Here is a 24430-nt window from a genome sequence, read left to right on the forward strand (position 1 = left end):
CTAGGGCAAGTTTGAGGTTAGCTGGATTTTTACCCGTTTTCAATATCTTTAAGAAGCAATTCTAGGATGTTAAAGCAGTTTTTATTTTTTTACATATGAAACCTTAGGGCTAGCAGCAGTGTCCTTTGAATTTTGTTAAACCTTATGATTGCTAACCTCTTGTACTTTGAACTGTAACTCTCTTATGTAGTTTTGTGGTATTCTTCACAACTTTTCATAAATAAGCCTTTCATAGGGGTGAACCTCGAATGCTGAAACTTTCTCTTGGATGTTGCCTTTGACTTCCAAATCTGATAAAGAATAGTTACATTTTAACTTAAAGTTGTAAGCTTCATTTATGAAATGAAGCCAAATGAACTTCTCTCCAGTGAGTGATATGCTGTAGTTACTGTAAGCTTCACTCACATCCACTGGAGACTTTCAACCTTACTGCTACCTTTACCAATGCCTTTTTTCTTTGGTCAGACTTTTCTGATCTGATTCATTCTGTAGGAAACTTTATAGCTTCTAATCCTAATGATCAATTGAGTACTTGATGTAAAACTTCATTTTGCTCAAGCTGGTAAGGACTATTGTTGTGCCTGAAGTTCTAGACAGCACTTGCAATTTGATTATTGCTCAGTATGTACAACAGAATAAACTTGAATACTTCAAGTGAGTTTTCATGTGCCTTTCCCTCCCCCCAGGTCTTTCCAAACATTCTGTCAACTGAACTGAAATTTCAGTATCCTGTCCTAATACTCTGACACATTTGCTTGCCTAGTTAGTTTTCAGTTTAATTTTATTTCTTCCATTAAGCAGCAGGGCTACTGGGTAGTGTGATGGAAAATAAAAAGTATTGAATGAACAATGATGAAGAATGAAGATGTGAGAAGCATAGGCTATTTTTGTATGCATTTGCTCCAGACACAATGAGAAAAGAAATCTAAACTGGAAGAATGGAGGAGGTAACTCTGAATGTACATTTTACTTGAGAAAGTGAACTAAAATATCAGCATAAGTCATGGTAAATTTCTGTTTGTTACTTTTAATAAAACTGAAAGAATATCCATGCTATGTTTCAATTTCCTTAAAATACTGCTCACCTGCTCATTTCCAGACTGGAGTGGATGTAAGCTTTTACATGAGTTACATTAAACTAGTAAGGTTTTTTTGTTTTGTTCTGTTTTTTCTTTTTTAAAGAACAGTGCGGTTTAGTCAGGATGAAAGGCCATACATTTGTGCTGCATAGAAAACATGTTACAGTATCTTGCCCTAATTTGTCTGAGGAGGAAAAAGTGATGCTGATTTGATGCACAGTACTGCAGACTGCACAAAGTACAGAAAGCAGTTGACATTTTCATTATATTTGCAATTTAGCATGTAAAATTCAGAATTATAATTTTATCAGTCTTTAAATGTTTTCCTTTATAACTAGCTACCTCTTAAATTTTTGGCTTACTTTATTTTTTATGTTATCTGTATTGGTAACATACATTGTAATTCCTTGGAAAAAGGGTCAGTTTGCTTCCAATGTTACAAAAACTCATCTACTTTTCCTTCTTCTCTAAGTCCCCCATTTTTAAATTTTCTCTTACAATTTAAACTCTTCAAGATAAAGCTTTATAGCTTTAGACTGTGCTTATTATATGGGTCTTTTCTGTATTTTTGGAAACACTAAGAAGTAGAACAAACTGTGTAAAAGAATTGAATGGTTAACACACCCCTGAAGAAAACTAGTACATTCTTGTTACATCACAGCACTGGTAGTCATGCTGTGTGTACAGGTCTGTTTGTGTCTGCAATTTTTCAGGCTATGATTTTTAAAGTATACATTTTCATACAGACTAAATGATCAAGTGGTGTGGATTGCTGCCTCATGTTGAGACTTGAATTGTTAAAAGCAGTTAAAAATGCTTGATCTGCCTCCAGGGCACAATAAAAAAATACTAAAGTGCTTTTGCTGTAGTTTCGTATAGGAGAACAAAAAGAAACTTCACAGCTTAGGCAAGTTGCAACAAGTATGCAGCTTGCATACAAACTTCTGTTGTTGTAAAGGAATCTCCAGAAGCTCTGAAGCTGCAGCTTGAGGCTTTGTTAAGGAGGCACAGTTGCAGTACTGTTTGTTTCTTTTTGTGACCACATCCTAGTGCCAACCATGTAATTAAGTGTTGTTTTTGACAAAAATCGAAAGCGAAGCAAAAGGACTAATATGAAGAATTTGATTCAGAGTGATTTGCTTTTGGGAGAGATTGTATTTGTGATTAACAAAGTATGTTCCTAACTTAAATATAGCTAAAACTCTGTACATACAGGATGAACGTACATAAAGTACACAAAATATGCATGTGAGAAGCTAGTTTCTACTTCATTGTCAAATTTAATCTCCTTTTCTTGAAGAGAACTTGAATTACTAATCTCTGAGTAAAATAACAATTCTGAAGACTTATAATCTAAATTTTTATTGTTTGTCTTCTCAATTAAAAGATTTAGAGTTTTAAAAATAGAAAATGTTGACTTTCCAGTGAGTAAATGTCTAATATTTGACTATGTTTTTCTCCTTTTCCTTTCAGCCTTTTAGACTTCATTTGCCAGTACTGTGTTTGGAGATCTTTTTCCAGTATTTGGCTACATACCAGCTGAATCATAGCTGTTTACATCTTTGTCTACTCTCCCATCTCAAAGCACAAGTTGGACTTTGTGTGGAAAATGTCTTGATGGACTCATCGTAAGTGCAGTATGCTAACAGCTCACAGTGGTTAACAATGGCTTCTAAGTGGTAAGAATTTTTCAGAATAAAATAAAAAATATCTTCATTCAAGTAACTATTTTTGCTTAGGTCTTTTTTATCTGTACTGTAGTGTTAATACGCATGCAATTTTGGACTACTACTTCACATATCCATTATCTGAATGGAAGTGAGTCTGTACTGTGTTTAAATTAGATATTCTTATGTCTCAGTATAGTATCTGATAGTGGCCAAAAGTGAATGTTTAAGAAAGAGCATGAGAATGGGGAAAGCAGTCTCCTAACTTCTAGTCATCTGTGACTTGGGGCCTTCCTAAGCCAGATGTCATTCCTGTATGTTTAGTAATTATCAAAGGATTTCTCTTCCATGAACTTGTGTGCTCAATGGAAATCAGACTTCTTGCTAATAGAGTATTTCCTTACAATGGGCGGGCAGGTGTCTGTGCTCTGTCCTCTTGTGGATGAAGCCAGGTACTGCAGCTAATTAGCAAAGGCAACACAGCTCCTTATACAGATTCCTTTTCTCCTACTGCTTTTCACATAAGGATTCTGTCTGAATCAAATTAATCTGTGTTGATGTCAAGCACAGGGCAATTGTTATGGATAAAGTACTTCTGATTTGAAGTGGATAGATCTAACTAATTCAATATCTAAACTCTTCTTTTAAAATAATGCAGTGTACTGTTTCTGCCTGTAGTCAAGTAGTAAAACTGTTAGACTATATTTTCTTTTGTCTTTTGAGAACAGAAAGCATATTGGCATAACGGGAAAAAAATCCTTGAAGTGCAGCTGCTTCTACAGTACTTGCTCTATGGACTTGCATATTCAGGCCATTAAATAGTTTCTAGTGTTTCTTAGCTCTCATTTCCTTTATTGTACTGTTCTATATATTATTTACAGGAGAAGTATAAAATAAAATCTTGAATATATTGCCACTGGATGATCTCCAGTGTATCAAACCCCTGTTGCTTGCCTCTGTCACTCGCTTTTGTTTCTAGTCAGATAATAACATGCCCACTTACTTCACTTTCTTCTGTTAGAATTTTCTACCATAATTCTTCCTCTCAAAAGATAACAAATTTGTTGCTACAGAGATTAACGGAAGCCTGTCTTGAGCATCTTTATCTTTAAGGAGGGCATAAGTACACTTCTTACCGTTGGAGTAGGAATTCCAGATCAGTCTTTTAAGTAAAGCTTTTAAAAAATGATGGGATGGAGACCTGAGGACATTATCATTTTTACTATAACTTGTTCTCTGGTGGTATTTATCTTGGTTTGGAAAACTCTTAGATTAATTTTGATCTATACTGGAGAAATTATTCATTTGTCTTATCTAAAGGTTTATAAGGATAATATAAGAAAAAGACATTATGTGGAACTTATGGAAATTCCTTTAATACAAGTTACTTTTCTTAAGCAAATATGAACTCAGGTGCTGTGTCTTAGAACAACAGTTGGTTCTTTTTTTAAGTACAGATCTCCAGTCTTTCAGCAAGACAAATCTCAGGTTGTAGTACTCTGACTCTTTAGAAATTAACATCAGAAGGGTGTGAATTTTTCCTTAATTCAAGGATGGAGGAACTCATAAGTACTTAGAAAAAACATCGTTCTGGTGTAGATGTGTACCCTCAATCCATGTAAGCCCTTGGAAGTGAGAAATCAGCAGAGAGGAGGGGTTGGTGAGTTTTATTTACCTGCCATGTTATGTTTACCACTTTCATTAAAGAGAGAAGCTTATTTTATTTTGCTCATGCTATTATTGAATTAATTAAGTACAAATATTATTACTTACATCATCATCTTTGAGACCAGTTTCATATATAACACAATCTATATGACTTCCCTGAATGCCCTCATATTTAGATTTATCTAAAGGATATCTTCTAGGGGAAAAAATCATCTTGATGTAAAAAGAGTAACTTCACTAATTAAAATTACTGTCTGCTGCTAAAACTGAAAGGATATTCAATATCGCTTTAGCTGTTGGGGCCATTCAGTTCAGGAATTACAAAGTAGTACATCTGCAACTTATTAAGTTGATGTTTGAGTAGGGTGTTTGTATATGAGCAGGCAATTCCCCTCATCCCACCCCCCTATACCTATTCATTTTAACTGTATCACTTGTTAATAGAGTTGAGTAGCAAGATCTTTAGACTGTATTTTTAAGTAAACAGTTCTTTATTCTGTTTTCTGTGATTTGACTAAACAGATTCATGTTTATCTACTGATATTCTTTATACTGTATTAGCAAGTTACTACATTTTAAAGAAGTTATGTTAGATGTGAAGAGTTTTGGCTTACTACCTAAATAGAAAAAAAACATTTGGAAAACATATGTTTTAGTCCAGCATCTGCAGCAGGTACAGGTAGATTAGTTTTAAACTAGATGGATGTTGACTTCTGTCTGGCCATGATGCTGTGAGGTTTCAGGTTGGGACTGTGGTAGTTAATCCAGGTAAGTATGGTTGGAGTGAGTCTTACTTTGTTTGCACATAATGGTACAAAAGTTAGCTTAGATATGTCTACTTGAGCTGCAGTTGTCTTCTGGATTGTAGAATGGACAGAATTTATGATATGTATCAAAGTATTAAATGTTTTAAAAAGGCACGTCTTCTGTGGGGGTGAGACTGCATTTCATAGGGCACGACCAGTCTTAGCAGCATGCTTCAGCTGCAGCCAGGGCTGTAACTTGGGACTCCATCCTCAGGTCTCATGAGGTATTGATTGGTATAGCTTTGCAGCCCCATCAAATGCTTAGATGAATAGAGCAGTGCTCAGATTACTGTTTGCCAGCACTTAACCTTACGAAGGTTAGTACTACTAGGTATCACAAGACTTTTGGAAGTATAAGGTATACCTGCACAAAAAACTAAGCTACACTTAACTATGCTGTCCGATGTTTAATATTTTCCATTTGGTACTATTAACTCAAGTTTTCCTCTTTCTCAGATGCTTAAATTGTTTTTGACCTTAAAAACGGAGGAACCAAAACCATTAAAGTATGTTTCTGTCCTGCTGAAGAGCATAGGAAAACATTCAGGGCACAGATATGGTCCCAGCTTTTTTATTTTTAAAAAATAGACCCAAAATGCATTGGAATAAAAAAAATAAATAAAATAAGTCTTATTCCTCATTTTGATACATGGTTTCTGTAGAACTGTTAAGCTTGCAGTTCAGTTAGTTGTGCTGTATAGTCAGGTGGTGTGCATGGGGGAAAAAATAAAAAAAACCTTTAAAAAAAATTTTATGTTGCGCTAGTTCAAATGTACTAATCCGGAACTGAAGAATATATTTTTTTGGTCTTCTGGTAAAGACCAAAATTTGTTTGAATTTTAATAATAAAGACTTTGCTTGAAACATTCTTTAACTCTCCTTTTATTCTGGATGTGTCAATTGTGTTGTGATTTCTATTCAGCCATGGCTGAACTGGGGTAGCTAGTGAATATCGAACTAATCAGTGTTAACTGGTGTGCTGAACATACTATGTACTTACCATTAATGTTTTTTTGCATTATGAGTGTATCTGTATGAATGGGAATTGGGACTATTATAGGTATAGAATCATAGGAAAATTCAGGTTGGAAGGGACCTCAGGAGGTTTCTAGTCCAATCCCCAGCTCAAGCAGGGCCAGCTGTGAGATCAGACTGAGTTGTTCAGAACTTTATCCAGTCAGGTCTTGAAAACCTGCAAGGGTGGAGCCTGCACAGTCTCTCTAGGCAACCTGCTCCAGTACTTGACTGCCCTCATGGTGGGGGTGGGGGGAAGGGGTTCCTCCCTTACATTCAGTTGGAACCTTTCTTGTTTCAATTTATGGCTGTTGTCTCTTGTTCTTCCACCATGTGCCACTGAAGAGCCTACCTCTGTCTTCTTGATAACCTCCCCATAGGTACTAGGGGGCTGCAATTTGATCCCCTGAAGTTGTCTCTTCTCTAGGCTGAAAAAGCCCAGTTCCCTCAAGCCTCTCCTCATAGGGCAAGTACTCCAGCCCCTCACCATCTTTGTAGCCCTCCGGTCAACTCACTCCACTGATCAATCTTTGTTGTATTTGGGGATTCCAAAACTGGATGCAATATTTTAGGTGTGGTCTAATAAGTCCTTTGATAATTTTCTTTGATCCAGTGGCTGTGCTCCTGTTAATGCACTCCAGGATGTCATTGGCCTTGTTTGCTGCCAGGGCAACACTGCTAGCTCACATTCAGCTTTCTGTCTACCCAGTCCTTCATGTCTCTTTCAAAAGAGCTGCTCCCAGGCCTTTATTGTTGCAAGGGGTTCTTCCTTCCCGAGTGCAGGACTTTGTGTTTGGCCTTGTTGAATTTCATGAGGTTCCTATCGGGCCATTCCTCCAACCTGTCTAGGTCTCTCTGGCAGTCAAGTCTTTGAGCATACTGACTCATCCCCCCCAGTTTGGTGTCATCTGAAAACCTGACAAGAATGCACTTAGTTGCCTATTCCAGATCACTGATAAATATGTTGTACCGGGCAGGTCCCAGTACATACACCAGCCTACTCCATTTGTTACCAGCCTCTAGGTAGAGCAGGACACATCAGCCATTAAACACTACCCTGTGAGCATAACCATCCAACCATTTTTTTAATCCATCCAGTGGTCTGCTTATCCAGACTGTAATGTCCTAATTTGCATACAAGAATATTGTGGGAGACAGTTTTGAAAGCCCCTCTAAACATGAGGTAAATAACATCCACTGTGTTCCTATCTTCTACAAATCCAGTCTTTTTTTTTTCCCACAGAAAGCAATCAAATCCTGTCACTTTTTTATCACCCTTGATTAAATCCATGCTGACTGTTCCCAATCACCTTCTCCTTCATATGCTTGGAAAGGTGTTTCAAGAGGACACACTCGATTTTTTCCTGGGGACCAAAGTGAGGCTGACCAGCTTATAGTTTACTGAATTGTCATTTGGGCCTTTTCCTTGAAGATGGATACAACACTTGCATTTTTCCAGTCACTGGGGACCTCCCTCAGTCTCTATGACCTTTCAAAGATGATGGAGAGTGGCCTTGCAATGTCATCAGTCAGCTCCTTCAGCACCCTGAGATGCAACCCATCTGGTCCCAGCAATATCTATGGGTCAAGTTGTCACAGGCAGTCCCTGACTCAATCTACATCCACTTCTGGTAGTTCTTCCACTCACTGAACCCTGTGTCTAAGCACAGAGGCCTGAGGCAAAGAGAGCAAGTATCTCAGCCTTGTCCCTGTCTGCTGTCACTGAATCACCAGCCTCATTCAGCAATGGGCCCACATTTCCTTATTTCCCTTTTACTGCTAATGTAGGAGTAGAAATGCTCCTGTTGCCCTTTTTGTTCCTTGCAAATGTCAACTCTAATTGTACTTCGGTTTTCTGAACATCATCCCTACATGCCCGGGTAATGTTTCTAAATACTTCCTTTGTAGTCTGCCCCTGCTTCCATCTCCTGTACACTGCCTTTTTAGAGTGTGTGTGTGTGTATGTGTATGTACATACATATTTGGATATGTGTATGATTCTAAATGCATGCTCCAATCTGTGTTACACACCAGTAGTATCTAACTTACCCCAGTAGTATACAGTTTAGTTGTATTTGGTTTAATCTAAATTAAACTGGCATCTATGCACAAAAAAAAATTTCCTTTTAACATGCTGGCTGTCATCTCTCAGCAACTGTGATCATTAAGAATGTTTTACCAGACCTCTTTCTTGGGCACTTACCTTCCTGGCTGAGTGAACACCACACGCTGGTCTGCAAGTAGTAGTGAAGCAGAAGTTCCCAGACCTTTCTCTGGCATTAAGGCATCTATATTACATACATCTGTTCCATGTAGATGCACATTGTCTAAACCAAGCTGAGTAATGTAAATTTGCTTGTTTCTTGTGTACTATGACACTGTTAGAAATTAAAGGGGAAAGTCTGGTGAAATATTCTTGCCTTCTAAGCTAATAAGTTTTTTTTTTTATTATTATTATTATTATTATTATTTGATAGCTTACTCTGTAGAAGAACTATTTTTATTTGTGTTAGTATTCATTGCGGTACTACAAAATGACTGAGCTGTTTTGGAATGTTAATTCTTTATATGTGTGGGTCTGAAACTATGCGTTTGACTGAACTGGTGAGCAAAACAGTATGTAATATCTGAACAGACTGGTCACTTAGCTCTGAGAATTTTTTCAGAACTAGATTTTATTAAAAATCTGAGCAGGACAGCTTATATTAAAATCAACCAGAGTTCATGCAAAGATGTTCTGGAATACACCTCTGGAGTTGCAGAACAGTTAAATGATTGGAAAGAAGCTAGATTCCGAACTGGCAAAAGGTATCTTGAGACCCAAGGGTTTTCAGTGTATGTGATCGTAGCGATTACGTGACTATGTCTTGGGATAAGAGGAAATCGGTAGTGACTTAATAGAAAAAATATATACTTTGTGGTTTGTTTTTTTTTTTTAAGTATGAGAATTATTCTGTTCTTTTCTATGTTCTGTATATCAGTACCTTGGTTCTAAAGATCATGAATATAAGATCTGGATGTAAATAACCCTTACTTTAAATAAATACCCTCTCTAATCTGAAAAGCGATTACTTAAAATAGGCTGCTGCAGTTTCATGATACTCTGTTTATCCCTGAACTGATTTGCTGGTGAAATGACAATAGAAGGGCTGAAAGTGAACTTCCTCTCATTCCTCTAAAATTGTCCAGGACATCAGTTAGGACAAAAAGCCTGTTCCTGTGTGTAAATGCCATAGCTAAGTATTATTCAGAACAATTGATGCACCTGTTTCTGTATTACAAGTGTTTTTGCAGATGTTACACTTAAGTTTGGCTAGACTTTTTTTTTTCCTTCCGATATAACTAAGAAAATACAAGACCATCAAGATGAAGAAAAATTTAGAACAGGACTTGGTTTCTAATGCCCTTCTCAACAATTTAATTAATTGTGTCTATATAAATTGTAAGATGCATATTGGGGAAACAAATTGAAACATTTAAATTCAATTTTATATTATGAAGTTCATACTAAGATGTATTTTGTATCTGATGTAGTTTAGTGGTCTTCACCCACTTTTGCTTTTTTGTGGGGTTTTTTTCCTCCTGCATTTGTTTGTTAGTTCTTACTCTGCTGCCATGCTACAGATATGTTTTTTTTTCTGCTGAAGAGCCTTGTAGAACAGCTTACTTTCAATAACAAATGACTCTCAGAATGCCTAACACTTGATGCCTCATGTTGTTCAAATAATGTGGAACATCCGATTTGCACCTGCAAGAAAACAGAAGATGAAAATGCTAATAGGGACACAGAAGAGCTGCTTAGTCTTCAGAGTGGGAAAGCTGTGTGTCTGTGAGACTGGAAAGAAAAACTGTCAAAACTGTCTCACAGCATTGCACTTCAGCAGGATTCTGTGGTTTGTGCGGGTTTTTTTGTTTTGTTTTGTTTTGTTTTTTTGTGCTGCTGAGAAGACTAGGTTAGAGTCCTTCTGTAGCAATAACCAAAAGTCATTCCCCTTTTTCCAATTTTTTGTAAATCTTTTTCTTTTGGAACGTATTTTATGTCCTGGAGCTATGCATCTTTATCGTGAATGATAATTTTGAAGTTTAATAAAGATTTCTTTATGACCATATATTTGTTTTAATGCAATCCACTTGTATATTAAATTAATAGTATAGAACACTATCAGCAGTGTTTGTTAATACCTAAAATGAAATACATCTGGCTTTCAAAAGTACTTGAACAATTGTGGATTTTTTTTTTAGAGACAAGTCTGCTTGAAAGACTGCATCAGTGAGAAGATAGTGGAGAAAGAAGCTGTCTTCTAACTTTGTACTCCTTGCAGCTCTGAAATTCATGCTACATATCATATGCATCTTAAAATCGTATTTTTAACACAAATTTTAGTCAAATGATGATTTTGTTATTGGTTATGGAGATGCTGCTGTTCTTCTCATGAAGCCAGCAACAGTTTACTTCAAAAGAATTATCTTGGAGAGATGCTTAATTCAAAAGAAACAGTAACTTCTTTATCAGGAAGCAGGCTAACTGCTTAGTTTATAAGATTTAAGGAAGAAGAACTTTGTGTTATAGTTAAAATCTTTGATAATATGCATCTGGATAAAGGAAACAAAACAGAAGTCTCTAGGGCACTGGAAAATGCCTATGCCTTGGCTAGTAGCCAAGACATACATATGCTATGCCTTTATACAAAACAAGTACTTTACTCCAAAGATGGGGAGACAATGATAGACCCTGTCACAGGTTTGGGAAAAGCACAAGTGCTGCAGCTACTTGTGACATTTCCTACTCAGTTGTATAGCTTTCCTGTGGAAACATTTCTTCTTCTCCGTTGTGCTTCTGCACAGCAGGGTTTAAAATATCTTGCCTTTCTTTGCCCAGAGGCACTTTACACTTACAGTGCACGGTGGGCCTTGATGAAGTTCTCACCTCTGCTACCCTCCTCAACTTTTTCTAGTTAATATTTCTGGCTTGGAAATGGCACCTTTTACGAAGTGCCATAACTGTGCTTCTGATGCAGGCAATACAGTAACAAACTGGGACATAGCATCTGCTCACATGATCCTTTGATTTGAGGCATGCTAAAAAGGGCACAGGGATTCAGGCTAAAATGTACAGCAGAGTCAAGGAAGGAGTAGCAACTCTGTGAGAGAAAAGGGCCCCTTTCTGTTTATGGTTTACTTAGCTAATATTCATAACTTTAACCACCTTTGTCCAGCTCTTCTGTGTGAATTGATGTAAGATAAATCCTAGTGGACAAAAGGACAGACTTGACTTCTGTATCCATTTGTAGATAGTCATCTGACTTAAAACAATCACTATATTACAAGCTGACCTGTGCATGTTAAAAAAAAAAAAAAAAAAAGTGTATATGTTGAACCATCTTTTGAAAATTTTGTTTGCAGCAGATTAACTTGAGAAGAATGGATGTTTTTGAAAATGAGCTATTAAGAAACAGAAGGCAGTAAATTTGTTTAGCAGTATCTTCCTTAAGAAGGAAATAATTCAAATTTGTTTTAAGAGCCCTCCTAACTTTCACTATGACAATAAAAAAGTCTTTTACTGTTATTCTATTTAGAAAGCCACAGGTAAGCAAAAGAAGCTGTTTTTCTTTATTCTTTCTATTCTAATCAGATGACTGGAACGTTGATTTTCCTTTAAATAAAGGAATTGTAGCCTGCCCTGGTGATCATGCTCAGCTGATACATCCTTCAAATCAAATGTCTGCCTGTTTGCCTCTTTCTGCTCTTCAGACTGTTTTTTTTTTATGCTTCCTGTAGAAACAGGCTTGTTCTCACCTTCAGATAGGTGTAATAGACGAATTATCTTTCAAATCCAGAAAAAGATAATTTTCCCAAATTCTTTCATGATATGAGCTAGGGTTTTTTGTTTTTTTTTTTGGGGGGGGGGTCTTAGAAATGAGAAAACCTCTGCTGAATCTGAGGATGTGCTTTAGTTAAATGTACACCATCATCATTATTATTATTATCTTTTTTTTTCAAGTTGTCATCCATGATATGTCCATCTGTTCTTAAGCTGTGTTTTGATTTGTGGTATGTGGAAAGAGCTAATATTTCAAGGTGCTTCTGAGCCTTTCTGTTGCCCCTGGTCATTGCCAGACTGTCTGAGCAGTGGAGCCTAGGTGAAGAAGCAATACCTTTGCCTCAATGGCTGCCTTTAAGTAAGGTCTGTTCACCCAGCCTCTGAGGCCACACAGTTGGTGTGCTGTGTATTGTTTCTTTACTTTTTTTTTTTTTAAACTTTTGCATGGACCTATTTTTTATCTTTCTACAAATTTGTAAACTTTATTTTGATAATACACCTGATTTTAGCAAACAAACCTGCATGGCTGTGCACATAAATATACCATATATGGTAAAAGTGGAAACTTTTACTTGGGTGGCTCAACAATTTATTGTTTTAGTTTCCTTCTTTTTTCCCACGTATTTGTTTACTTAGTGGCTTTAGTGTACTGAGGATATTCTAGCAGTGCTTTTAGCAACTGTATTTGCTTATTTGCTAGCAATCCAATATTGACAGATTTTTGTTAAGCCTTTTTTTTTCCCCCCTGCCTCTTAGAAACAATTTTAGACCGTAATTTAGTGCCTACATTATAGCAGAACCTCTCTTTCATCTCAGTTCTCTAGTAGGTTTCCATATAGGCAAAGTAAATGAGGTTTTACCCAACATATACTTCAAGTCAGTATTTCCTCCCCTGTGCTCAAAACCTAAAACCAAACCTAACCAAATGAATCTGTATTACATTTATTCTCCTTCCACTTCAGAAAACAGCACAAATGCCCTGCTTTTTTTTGTTTTTTTAGAAATGAATACAGTTCCTTAAATTACTTTAGTTCATGGTATCTAAACATATATACGATTCAAAGGATATCTGTTTTCTCTTAAACATAAATTACAGCTTACAAATGTTTATGTACTCAATTCAAAATACGGTGATCCCATAAACTCACATGGAGCTCTGCTGGGAGTGTCCTCTGCTGCATCTGGTGGTCTGATTTGGGTTTTTTGTTTTGCTTTTTCCTTAAGATAGGAGACAATCAGATGTTAGTTAAAAAAGATACAGGCCTTTAAGTGGAAAAAGAATTACCATTAGCATTCTGTGTTTGCAGTACAGAAAAACCTTTACTTTCTTTTGGGGTTATAGCATATATTAAATACTTGCCATAAATTGATAGCTGGTACTATAGTAAATTGTACTCAGATGACCTATTATTTGATGAGTAGATTCCTTATGTGTTTACTTTTCCACTGCCTTGAATTTCATATAATCATGACATGTCCATAATAGGTAAGGAAGGCATCTTGATCTGAGCAGTAATGCACTTGTATTCCTTTAATACACATGCCAGTCTTTCTTTAAGCCATAAAATGTCAGAGACTTCAGCCCAGCACACCTGTTGCAACTACATTCATTGCAGGTAGGGGAACACCTGAAATTGGGCTGTCTTCTATTTAAACCAAGTTGCATAGTCCTGGCAGCAGTGTTTATTCTTTCTAGTTATCTTCAGGTTATCAAGTGAAAAGAGGGGGTAAAGACTTTTATCTTTAGAGAATATATGAGTTATATAGAGTATATAAGAATTAGAGAACAATTGCAAGTGCTGTTGCTTTACACTGAAGGAAGTTTTCGTTTAGGATTTGAAGAGGAAACTACTACTATTTTGAAATCTAAGCTTGTTATATATTTCCACTGGAAAAATCTTGTAACACTTTATAGGTGGTTATTTCCATCTTTCAGATAGAGGAGAGGAAAAGGGAAAAGCTTAGAAGTTATTGTCCCAAAATATCTGTGGGCAACCATATTGAAAAACTAATGTATTTTGGATAACATTTTGTTAGGAAAACAGGGACTTTAGTTTTAGCTATGTATATCATATGTCTAGGAGTAACCTTTTGAAGTCCTACAGGTAACACATCTTTGAGAAATAATTTATATACACAGACTTGATTTAGGTATACTTATTGCTGAACAGAGAGTTAACTTGAGAAAATGAAGTTCTAGAATTCTCTGTGAATGTAATTTGAATATTAACATGTGGATCTTGATCTCCAGTTGTATGTATTTTTCTGGTATGGTAGTTGTGTTATTAGCAAGAGATCCTACTATGAAACTTTATATAGGAGGGCTGCATATTATACGATATTATATATTAGGTTTAAAAGTACATTGCTCTTCAGCTAAAGTAAATCTTGCGATACAAGTACATTTGCTGTTGGTTCCTCTTACATTAATTACAAAAAAATTGTATTTAAAAAAAAAATGTGGCTCCTAAGGACTTTATATTGCAGTGAAACATACCCTCTTATTTTCTGATCTGGCATGTCACATATGATTCCTCTTTTCCCAACTATTTCTCTAATTAAATTTTTTTGTTTTCAATGTATTTGCTTGGTTTTAATCTAATGTTTTTTCCTTTCATTATGATTCCATTTTCCTTTTACGGATTTTTGTTTCAGAGACTTGCTTTTTAGCCAGACAACAATGAGTAGCTTCCTTTTTTTTTGCTCCTAAAGTAGATGATTCACAGATCATATTTTATACAGTTGATTTGCTTGGAAAAAGTTGTCATTTGGACTCCTCCAGTAGATGAACTTCCTAAGCATAGCTCCTATGTCTGAGATGGAGAGACTAGCTTGCTTGCTTGTTTGCCTTTTTAAAAATAGCTTTAGTGAAATAAAGGAATATGTTTACTGTAGAGAACTGTGTTATGTATCATATTACCTTATTATACTATTTTCTTATAGGCAAATAGAAAGTTAATTTAACCATTAATCAATTCATTCTCAGAGATAAAACAGATAAGTTTAAAAAAATTCTTAAATAAGAGTTGAATGTCAATGTAATCCTTTCTTGAAAAGACCAATGTAAATACCAACTTATTACTTTTGCATCTCTGATTACTAATCTATTTACAATTTTATACAATGAAGTAATACATGGTAGTCACGCTTTATTATATATTGTTCATTAAAGCTGCAATGGAAGGGAATGCTGTCAGGTAGATAATTTTTGTTTTGAAGATCTTTGTATTAAAATGTTGAGTACCCTACTACTTGTGGAAGTAATTTGGAACAGTTGGAGGCTGCATTTTGATATCAATTTATAGATTCTTTATTAACCTTGACTCTTCGCTATGCTTACATCATATCAGAGTATTTTCAATGGCCAAACACATTGTATTTAAACTTCTCTGAAAAAATGCCTTTGTATTTCTTATCCTATTTGTTTTTCTATCATGAATAGTCAGCATTAGAACAAATGCGTCTGAAAGATTTGAATGGCAAACTTGCAGAGTGCTTTCAGTATATCTAGCATCCTGAGCATAACTGCAGTACTTGCTTAAAAACATATTATCAGCACAATGTTGATAAATCTCTACACATGGAGAAGATTGCTTTATCAGCACAAAGATACAGATTTTTGCAGGTGAAAACTTGATTGGAAATGTTACTGCAGCTCAATACCATTTATAAAGCTTCTCTTAACAGATGGCATACTGTAATCTGTAATTACAATCATCAACATAACATATCTTCCAGCTCTCTAAATTTGAAGACAAGGTTGGAAAGAATTAATGGCTTATAATGGGCGATAGTAAAAATGATGACAATTTTAACAGTGTCAAATGTAGTGGAAATGTAGTAGAAAGTTTTATACTGGGTATCTAAAAAGCAAAATCAATATTGAACAATACAAATTTATAGAAACTGAAGACTTAATACAAGCAAGCTCTTTTTTGGGGGGCATTCCTCATGTATTTAATTACTTAGAATGGTGGGATTCTGGTTGAAAGCCAGAACTGTATTAATATGCAATTAATGTAGGCTTTGTTGTTTGGAGATAATAAGCTAAATTTTGGGTTAAAAAGTAATGTAGTTTCTGTAAAGAACAGGTCTTAATCCAGATGCTTCTTTAAGCTGAACTGAAACACAAGTCTTTTGTGTGAGGAATTTATTTTGAATAGAGTCCAGAGGAGAGCAGTGAGAATTACTAGAGGTCTAGAAAAGATGAGCGATAAGAAAAGATTTAAAAAGTTGTTAGTCTAAAAGAGAGAAGACGAGAGGGACATAAGGCCAGTTTTCAAATAAGCAGGAGACTGCCGAAATAAAGAAAGACATCACTGGCTATCAACTTCTGTGCTCCATAGGGAAATAGCAAATAAGCTGAAATTACAGTTAAAAAAAAAAGAAAAAAATAAGATGTTAGGGAAGTGTTAACAGTAAAGAAGCATAAAATAGATTACCTGGAAAGACTGTGAAGTCTTCAATGCTACTGGTGAAAATCTGTGAAACCTATATATGTGAGTGACCTGGCCTTGCAGGCGTGGAATGATAGACTGGATTGCCTCTTGAAACCCTTTCAGCACAGTGGTTTTTTTATTTTTTTCATCTGTAATTAGATGTCCTTTTGCTGCTAGTACTTACTCTGATTGTTTAGCACAACTGAAAAACAATATAGATCATTAGACATGTGATTGTAGTGACTGAATATAAGCTCTTTTAAATTTTATAAAGCGTTCAAGTATTTGTGTCCTGAATATCAATGTAGTTTCTAGCCTTTTCAACTTTTTTATGAGCTTTAAACACCTTTCCCCCCAAATCGGTGTCTTGTTCGAAATGACACTGGTGTATTTGTGTGCCTTTGGGAAGACTATTGCATGCGTGCTTATCCTGACACACAATCTCCTGCTGCCTCTTACAGTAAACGTGGTCACCAATCTCATCTGTCCATAGCAAAAGAAAGGATAGTGTGTGCTTTTTTGGGGGGTAGGGTGGGTGATTAATTCCTCTGGGAATTAGTGCCCTCATCTCCATTCAGCTGCTAAGAATTTAGTGTGATAATCTTAAAACAAGTATCTGTCCTTCTATCTCACTTCTGTTGTTATTTTTGGCTGTATGTAGCCTCATCTGTAGCATTTTGATTGATGGATTGTAAACTACTTATTTCTGATCTGAGAGTATGATCAGCAGCTTACTTTGGAGAGGTGGATATAGTCCTAAAAGTATTGTATAATATCTTTTTTATGAGAACAGAGATCATGTACAACATATCATGAAGAGTTATGAAAATTATCTTTAGTGTCTGTACAAGGAGATTCTGCTCTGCTATATTCTGTACATAGGCTTCTTATATAGGAAGCGGTATCCTTCTCCAAGCTTACTTATTGCCTCAAAAATGCACTTTTTTTTACTTTTGTAGTTTACTTCTGTAAACTTGTAATTTTGTAAATTTGTAAGTCTCTAAAAATGTAATTTGCAGTGGGCGTACTTACGAATGCTACGCAATGCTACTGACTGCATAACAGTTTTCTAGTAAGTTGAACTATATATATTATATATATCATAGGTATATACTTTTATTTTGAAAATTTGAATTTAAAGGCATTTAAGAACCAGTAGGGGGAGGGAGGACAAAAAAAGTGAAACTGTTGAGCTTTCCTTATTACTGTGGACTCAGGTATGCTATTGGTCAGTAAAGGAGCACACTTGCTCTCACACTCCAGAGAAGAGACTATTCCTTAACCGATAAGGATATTGAATGCTTTGCTTTATGTTCAACTTAATGAACAAAAGCTCTTCATTAGACTAATATTTGTGTTTTTCTAAGCAATGAGTGGGGGTAGCCTTTAATTACAGATAGTAGTTTCCCTCTTGCATTCTTTGAACAAGACCTCTTCTAAGACTCTCCCTATTGAGACTGTGATTTCCTCTCACTCTTAAGTGTACAACTGAAGCAAAAATGTTCATTCTCTAAACTGCTTTCCATCATCAGAAGTATAAAAAATATCCTCTCCATTGCATTCATCTGCAAATTACTGGCTGAAGTGTGTTAACCTGTTTTTACCAATTTAATGACCTAATCAATATGCAAGTTCTCAACATGGCACCAATTTTCAAAAGATAGCGTTAACAAATACTGTATCATGGCTGCCAGAATTGCCAAGAGGGAGGATGGGGACAGAAAGAAGAGGGCATAACAGCTTAAATCTAATGTTACAGATTTGGGGAACAGATCAAGAAAATTTGCAGATTTGTGCAATTGCTAACACTCTGGTCTGTGAAGTACTGGCTAGTTTGGGTAGATTTTCTGCGTATCCGTGCGTTTCTGATTTCTAAGTTGAGTGCATCTGCCTTCTCTGTTGTAATGTTAAATAGAAAAGGAGATAAATCTGGGAAACAGGCACTATCAAAATGTGAAACAAGCTGTGAAAGAATCTAGAACCACTTGTGTCTCTTGTATTACTCTTTCATGCAAGATCTCTTAACAAAATTAAACTTAAAGCATAAAGAAAGAAAAATACTAGATTACAGGGAGTAAATGGAAGGATATAAATTTCAGACCACTGGCACAGGTTGCCCAGAGAGGTTGTGGAGTCTCCTTCTCTGGAGATACTCAAAACCCGCCTGGATGCGATCCTGTGCAACGTGCTATAGGTGACCCTGCTTGAGCAGGGGGGTTAGACTTAGACGATCTCCAGAGGTCCCTTCCAAACTCAACCATTCTGTGATGTAAATATATATATATATTTTTTTTAACTTCATGTTTGAGTTCTGTTTCTATGGTCTCTGTAACAGCATGGTGAACGTGTACCTAAACTAGTAGAGAGTGAGCCAGTAATTCCGTGCTAATAGACTTGTGAATTTACCAACTCATTTTTTTTTTGCTAGGTTCAGCTGTTAATTTTTACTCTGTTTTGCAGTGTAAATGTACTTTTTGTGACCTTGTTTAAAATATTCTGTCCATTTTCCATCTTCAAGGGAAGAGCTAAAGTAAATTAGAAAAAGTGTATGAATACTATGTAAATCAAGAGAGAACCTGTATTTTATCTAGATGTCTAGAGGACTTCCACTGGTATTGGAAACTGAGCTTTTCCTGTACAGCCTAACTCTGAACTGAGTAAGCCTGCCCTAATTAAAGGAAGCTATGAAGAAGAGTCACAATGAAGAAAGGATAATGATAACTTCCAGAGGCCAGTAAGGTTTTAAACATGCCTGCCTTGTATAAAATTTTAAAAGTAAACTAAGATTAGGTCAGCTTTCTAAGGGCAGCAAGGTAAATGCACTAGTGCAGTATGCACTTTAGGGACTGGAATTAAGATTATTTTGAATAATAGATTCTTTCCCTAGCCATTAGATTTTTATATTTCAGGCATAATTTGGAAAGTCTGCTCTTTGAACATGAGGGAACATAGATATTTATTTCATGCAGTGTTAGAAAAATTCTAACAGAAAAACAGTTATGATGGCAGTGAAAGTATGTTTATAGGAATATTTGTGTAAGAAATGTATGTTGCACCATTTTAATTTATACCCTTATACCTAATTATGCTTTAATGTCAATTTGGAGATGTATAATAATATATATATGTGCTCAATCTCTGGCTTATTGCTTAATGTCTCTGTTCTGGCTTTTCTGTAGATAAACCTACATTAAAGGCTGGTAACCCTGTCCCTTGTGTATTTCTGTTAAGCATTTAAAGATATTTTGGTAATGGTTTTCAGCTCTTATTTCCTCAGAGATCCAATTTTATAGCAGTGTTGCCATTTTTGTTCTGAGTGGTTGCTCTGCAGAACCTTTGTTTTTAAATGTTCTTTTTCTTATTGCCTTTGCATAGAAATATCAACGTTATGCTTGTTGTCATTAATTTTGATTGATAGCATAAAAGAACATAGCTTCCCTTTCAGTGTTTTATAGAGGGAAAGATCTAGCCACTTCTACTGTGTAATGGTTTAATGACATCTCTTTCTGGCTGAAGTAGTGTGGTGTTTCTACTTGCATCTCACTGGGTACGATTCAGTGTGTGTACTGTGCTGGGATTTGCTTTTAAAGTCAAGTTCTTATTTGAAGAAACTCTGGCAGGGGAAGAAATACATAGGTTTGGGAGATCCTGTGATATGTCAGTACTCAAAACAAGGAGGAGGTTAGTGACAGGAAGCCTACAACGTTATGCTGAATAAGGATTGTAGAAGTTGCAGAAGAGACAAAAACCTTAAGCTTCTCAGGAATGTCTAATGAATTCAGGAAAGCATTGTATTATTGCATGCAATTTCAAGATAAGAACAATTATAGCCTAATATATAAACATTAAAAATTTGGGGGCTTTTTTATTAAACAGGATACATTGTATTCAGTAGATTATCATACAGTTATGTTTTATGTTCAGCTTCTAATTGACTTGTTTTTTACAGATTTTTTTTTTTTCACTTCTGGGTGTATTCACTTCTACTCATGTTAGATAACTAAACCCAAACTTTTTAAACCCAAACAACAAAAAAACCCCTTCCCAAGAAAAAGCCCCACAACTTGCTTCCAAAACCCAACCCCCCCATATAGAGCAAATACAACTTAAGTCACTGAAAAAGTGCTGCTGAAATTGAGACTTTACCAAAAGCTGACAGTTGTTTGTTACTTATCTTTAATTTCTCAGAAAACTGAAAGCTAGGCACTCTTTGAAAAGCATAGGGACAGCTGAAACTGTCCATTTACATTAAAAAAAAAAAAGCTATAGAAAAATAAAATGGCTTACGTTTAGAGTATTTTTCATGTAAAATAATAGCTGCAAACAAATTTAAAATGATATAGAGAAGGTTTACTGCAGAAATTGTACATTGTTTGTCCCTGCATATTCCTGTCCTTTCATAGTATATTTGCTGTAAAGTTACATTAGTTGAGCTGGACCAGAGAAACCATTAGTGCTCAATTGTTTTGAAATTAACTGCAAAATGTAATTCTGAATTGTATGAAAGATAGCCTATTATAATTTCAAATGTTTTTGAAAATTGTTTCTGACTTGCAAAGTTAATTCCTTTAAATATTATTACAAGGGGATAGCCTGAACTGTCAAATGGTTGATGACTCCAAAAATACAACTAACCTAGAAAAATGTACACAGAGGGAGAAAAACAGTTTATCTTGTCCATTTAGAAATAGTATTTATTTTCTTTAAATACAGAAACTAGGTGACTATTTTAAGGCATAGTTTTAAAGCAAAAAGGCTTGTAATTAAAACAAACAAACACCCCCCCCCACAAAACTGCAGCATATAAAGAGAAAGAAATAGATTTTGTCTCCTCTTGTCTTTTGTGCTAAATTATGACAAAGTGAATTAATGTCTTGCTAATTTATTAACGAACATAGAATAGGTGTCCAGTATCTGGTACCTCCCATGAATTTAATGGAGGTATATTGATTTATAATTTAAGGCTGAAATTCAAGTTCAATTTGTAACTTAACTGTTTTATTCTGTTTGCAGTTATGTATCTTTGATCTTCACATTTTTGGGGAAGGTCAGATTGTTTTCACTGAGATAAGACAAATTCTAACAAATTAGGCTTCTTTTCTGAGGTACCAGAAGGAAAAACTTCCAGTACTCTTTTTTTGGTGAATAGTTGGGTGCTATAATAGTTGTGCTACTTCCTCAACAGATTTACTTCCACTTGAAGAAGTGATGTCAGGTTTAGTTAACAAGCTAGAGAAAATAGTATGGGGCAAATAAAGATCATTACTAGTGCTATGATCCGATATGGGATCAAGAGTCCATGGTTAAAACCCTCCAGCCAGATGAGGGATATTAACACTCCCTGGAGACCTACAAATGGAGCTAGAGACCGTTGGATACATTACACTTGCTTTGCATAAACTGGATGCGTTACTTTTTCAAGAGGCAGAATGTATACCTTTTCTGTACTGCGGCGTCTTTGCTGGTAAAGCTGTTTTGGCACAATCTGCAGCATTAGTGTCCTAACAGAGGGGATTGTTTTGCTTTACTTGCATGTTTTTTGTTTTGTTTTTGTTTTGTCCTGCCAATGTAGTTAAGTTGCTGAGGAGCTGGGCAAAAGTAAGCCAGCAGGGTTCTGAGTGCCAAAGAGCTGTGCTGGCACTGCTAGTGCCACCACAGCAGTGTCTCTGAAGGGGAGGGCGTATTTTAATGGCGCACTATTTGCAGTATATGCCTGCAACTTGTTGGCACAGGAGTGTCTCTAGATATCTCCTCTGCAGTTTTGGTTCTACTACTCAACCATTTGGCCAGCATAGTTATGGCTAAGAGTTTTGGAAAACGCTTTTACCATCACGGCAGCGTAACTACCTTGGGCTGTTTGGTTTCTGTCTGAACGTGAGGCTCTCGTTAAGCCAGGACTGCTGCTGAAAGAGGCAGTCCTGCTTTCTCCTCGCCCTCAGACACGCGCTGTTTCCTGCGCCGCTGTGGCAGGGCTGTTCATGCAGGGACCTGAAGCGGCACGTGCGCCCAGGTTAAAACCAGTTCCTTTCCCAAGTCAGCCTTTGCAGCTCACCTGGCTCAGCGCGGTTCCCGGGGCAGCTGTACGGAAAGCGCCTGCGAGGGGCCGCAGGCAGGAGGACGCGCCCCTGCCCGGGGGCGGGCGAGGGCAGCCGCCAGGCCCTGCGCGCGGGCTCGCTGGCGGCCGCTGCTCGCCTGGGGGCGCTGCTCGCCTGGGGGCGCTGCTCGCCTGGGGGCGCTGCTCGCCTGGGGGCGCTGCTCGCCTGGGGGCGCTGCTCGCCTGGGGGCGCTGCTCGCCTGGGGGCGCTGCTCGCCGGGAGCCGGGGGCAGGGAGGCGGGGCCGGGGGCCGGGGGCCCGAGCCGGGGGCAGGGAGCCGGGGGCCGGGGGCCCGAGCCGGGGGCAGGGAGGCGGAGCCGGGGGCCGGGGCCCGAGCCGGGGGCAGGGAGCCGGGGGCCGGAGCCGGGGCCGGGAGCTGCGCGCCCGCCGCGGCGGCACTCGCCGTCGCGCGTGGGGAGTCGCCTGTTCGTTCGACTCCCCCTCCTGAGCTATGAGGGGAAGGTGATCGAGGACAGACTTTGTAGACCTTTCAAATAAAGGAAAGGGTTTTTTTTTTTTTTGTTTTGTTTTTTGTTTTGAAGCAATTCTGTATTTTCCTATTTTGAAGCATGAGCTATCACTGTGTCCTGCTGGTGTGGCTAATTGTGAGTTCTGATCTCATTCCCTTCAAGGTATTTTTTTTTATATGTATTTTTATATATGCACACATATACATATATTAATTATATAAATTTCCCACTGCTACTCTTACCATACACAAAAAGATAGTGCTGCTCCCTGAAACTTATATGCTCTTCAGCTAATGTATTAAAGTATCACTGATTTACTTGTAGATTTGGTACTTTATATGTGATTTCATTCTGCAACTGAGGACTTGCCTTGCTGAGGCCAAAGGACAGCACTTCCACTTCCTTGCCTCTGGAAAAAACAAGAACCTTTCTTGGCAGTTTAAATGTTTGATATAAAGGAAGTCTTGTGTCCTCTGAGACAGCAGCTAGGACGGGGATGGGTTTGGTCCAGCTGGGTGGGATAGTTTCAAAAACACCGCCAGCTGTCCTTGATATAAACTAAAGATGTATAATGCATGCTTAGTTGTAGAAGGACACAGAAAACAGGCTTGTTTGCATGTTTATGGTAGACTATAGGCCATCTCTTCTGAAATTTTACTTCCCAGGATGTTGTCTGTTTTATACTTGTCTTAAATAAACTAAAAAGTTTTAGTAGTTCTTACTTTATTGCCAATTCTGAAAATTCTCTAAATATGTGAGCTGAAGATACTTGTAAGTAGCCTTGTCTTATACACATCTTTTGTTGATTAGTGTCCTGTTTCTTCAGCATTTCTCATGGTTAGTGTTGCTGCATCAGTGGGCCCACCTGCTCCAGCAGGACTCCTGTGTAGCTGCTCTTTCCCCCCACATCCCATGCACCACTGTCAATAGCTGTGCTGTCTGTGTGCTGTGAAAGGTCTAGTACAAATGGACAAGTGCTCTGAGGAATTTTATTGTTTCCTAATCGGTAACTAGTTCTTCAAGAGATGGTGCTTCCATATGTTTTGTGATCTGTTCTTGTCCCCTTCTAATGCAAAGTCCTGTTGATGTGGGTTCCTTTTAGTGAGGGAAGCTAAGCTTGGATGTTATTTGCTTGATGTTTTACCACTAGCAGTAGAACTGCTAGAGGTCAAGCCCAGTACTTGAGAGACCTCAGCAGACACATCAGTGCAAAACCAAAATCTCTTTTGAGTACAACAGAAGTGCAATACATACAGGAAGACATCAAAGGACTTACTGTAATGCAAATAACTGTTATATATAAACTTGAGTCTCTCATTCTTTCTTCAGATGTAGAGGTTCCAGAATAAGAAACTGTTAAAACTATCAAGTA

General features: G+C 37.1%; 1 protein-coding gene and 1 long non-coding RNA gene across 4 annotated transcripts in view; one reads left to right on the forward strand and one right to left on the reverse strand.

Annotated features, from left to right (window-relative positions):
- FRYL (FRY like transcription coactivator) overlaps window positions 1-24430 on the forward strand; it is a 179859-nt gene that overhangs the window by 11592 nt on the left and 143837 nt on the right. For 2 of the 3 annotated variants that reach the window (XM_067298073.1, XM_067298074.1), the window contains exon 2: window positions 2553-2758. The gene's annotated coding sequence lies outside the window, so the exon portion shown is untranslated. Of the gene's footprint in view, window positions 1-1491; window positions 2759-24430 lie in introns of those variants that run through there. The other variant, XM_067298072.1, reaches the window with a different exon arrangement.
- Window positions 8940-22601, reverse strand: LOC136992198 (uncharacterized). Its single transcript, XR_010884281.1, has 3 exons — window positions 22547-22601; window positions 13204-13273; window positions 8940-9982 (listed from the first exon to the last, which is right to left on the reverse strand). It is a non-coding gene; the product is annotated as an uncharacterized lncRNA (long non-coding RNA).

Source organism: Apteryx mantelli, chromosome 5 (assembly GCF_036417845.1).
Source record: "Apteryx mantelli isolate bAptMan1 chromosome 5, bAptMan1.hap1, whole genome shotgun sequence".
NCBI lineage: Eukaryota > Metazoa > Chordata > Aves > Apterygiformes > Apterygidae > Apteryx > Apteryx mantelli.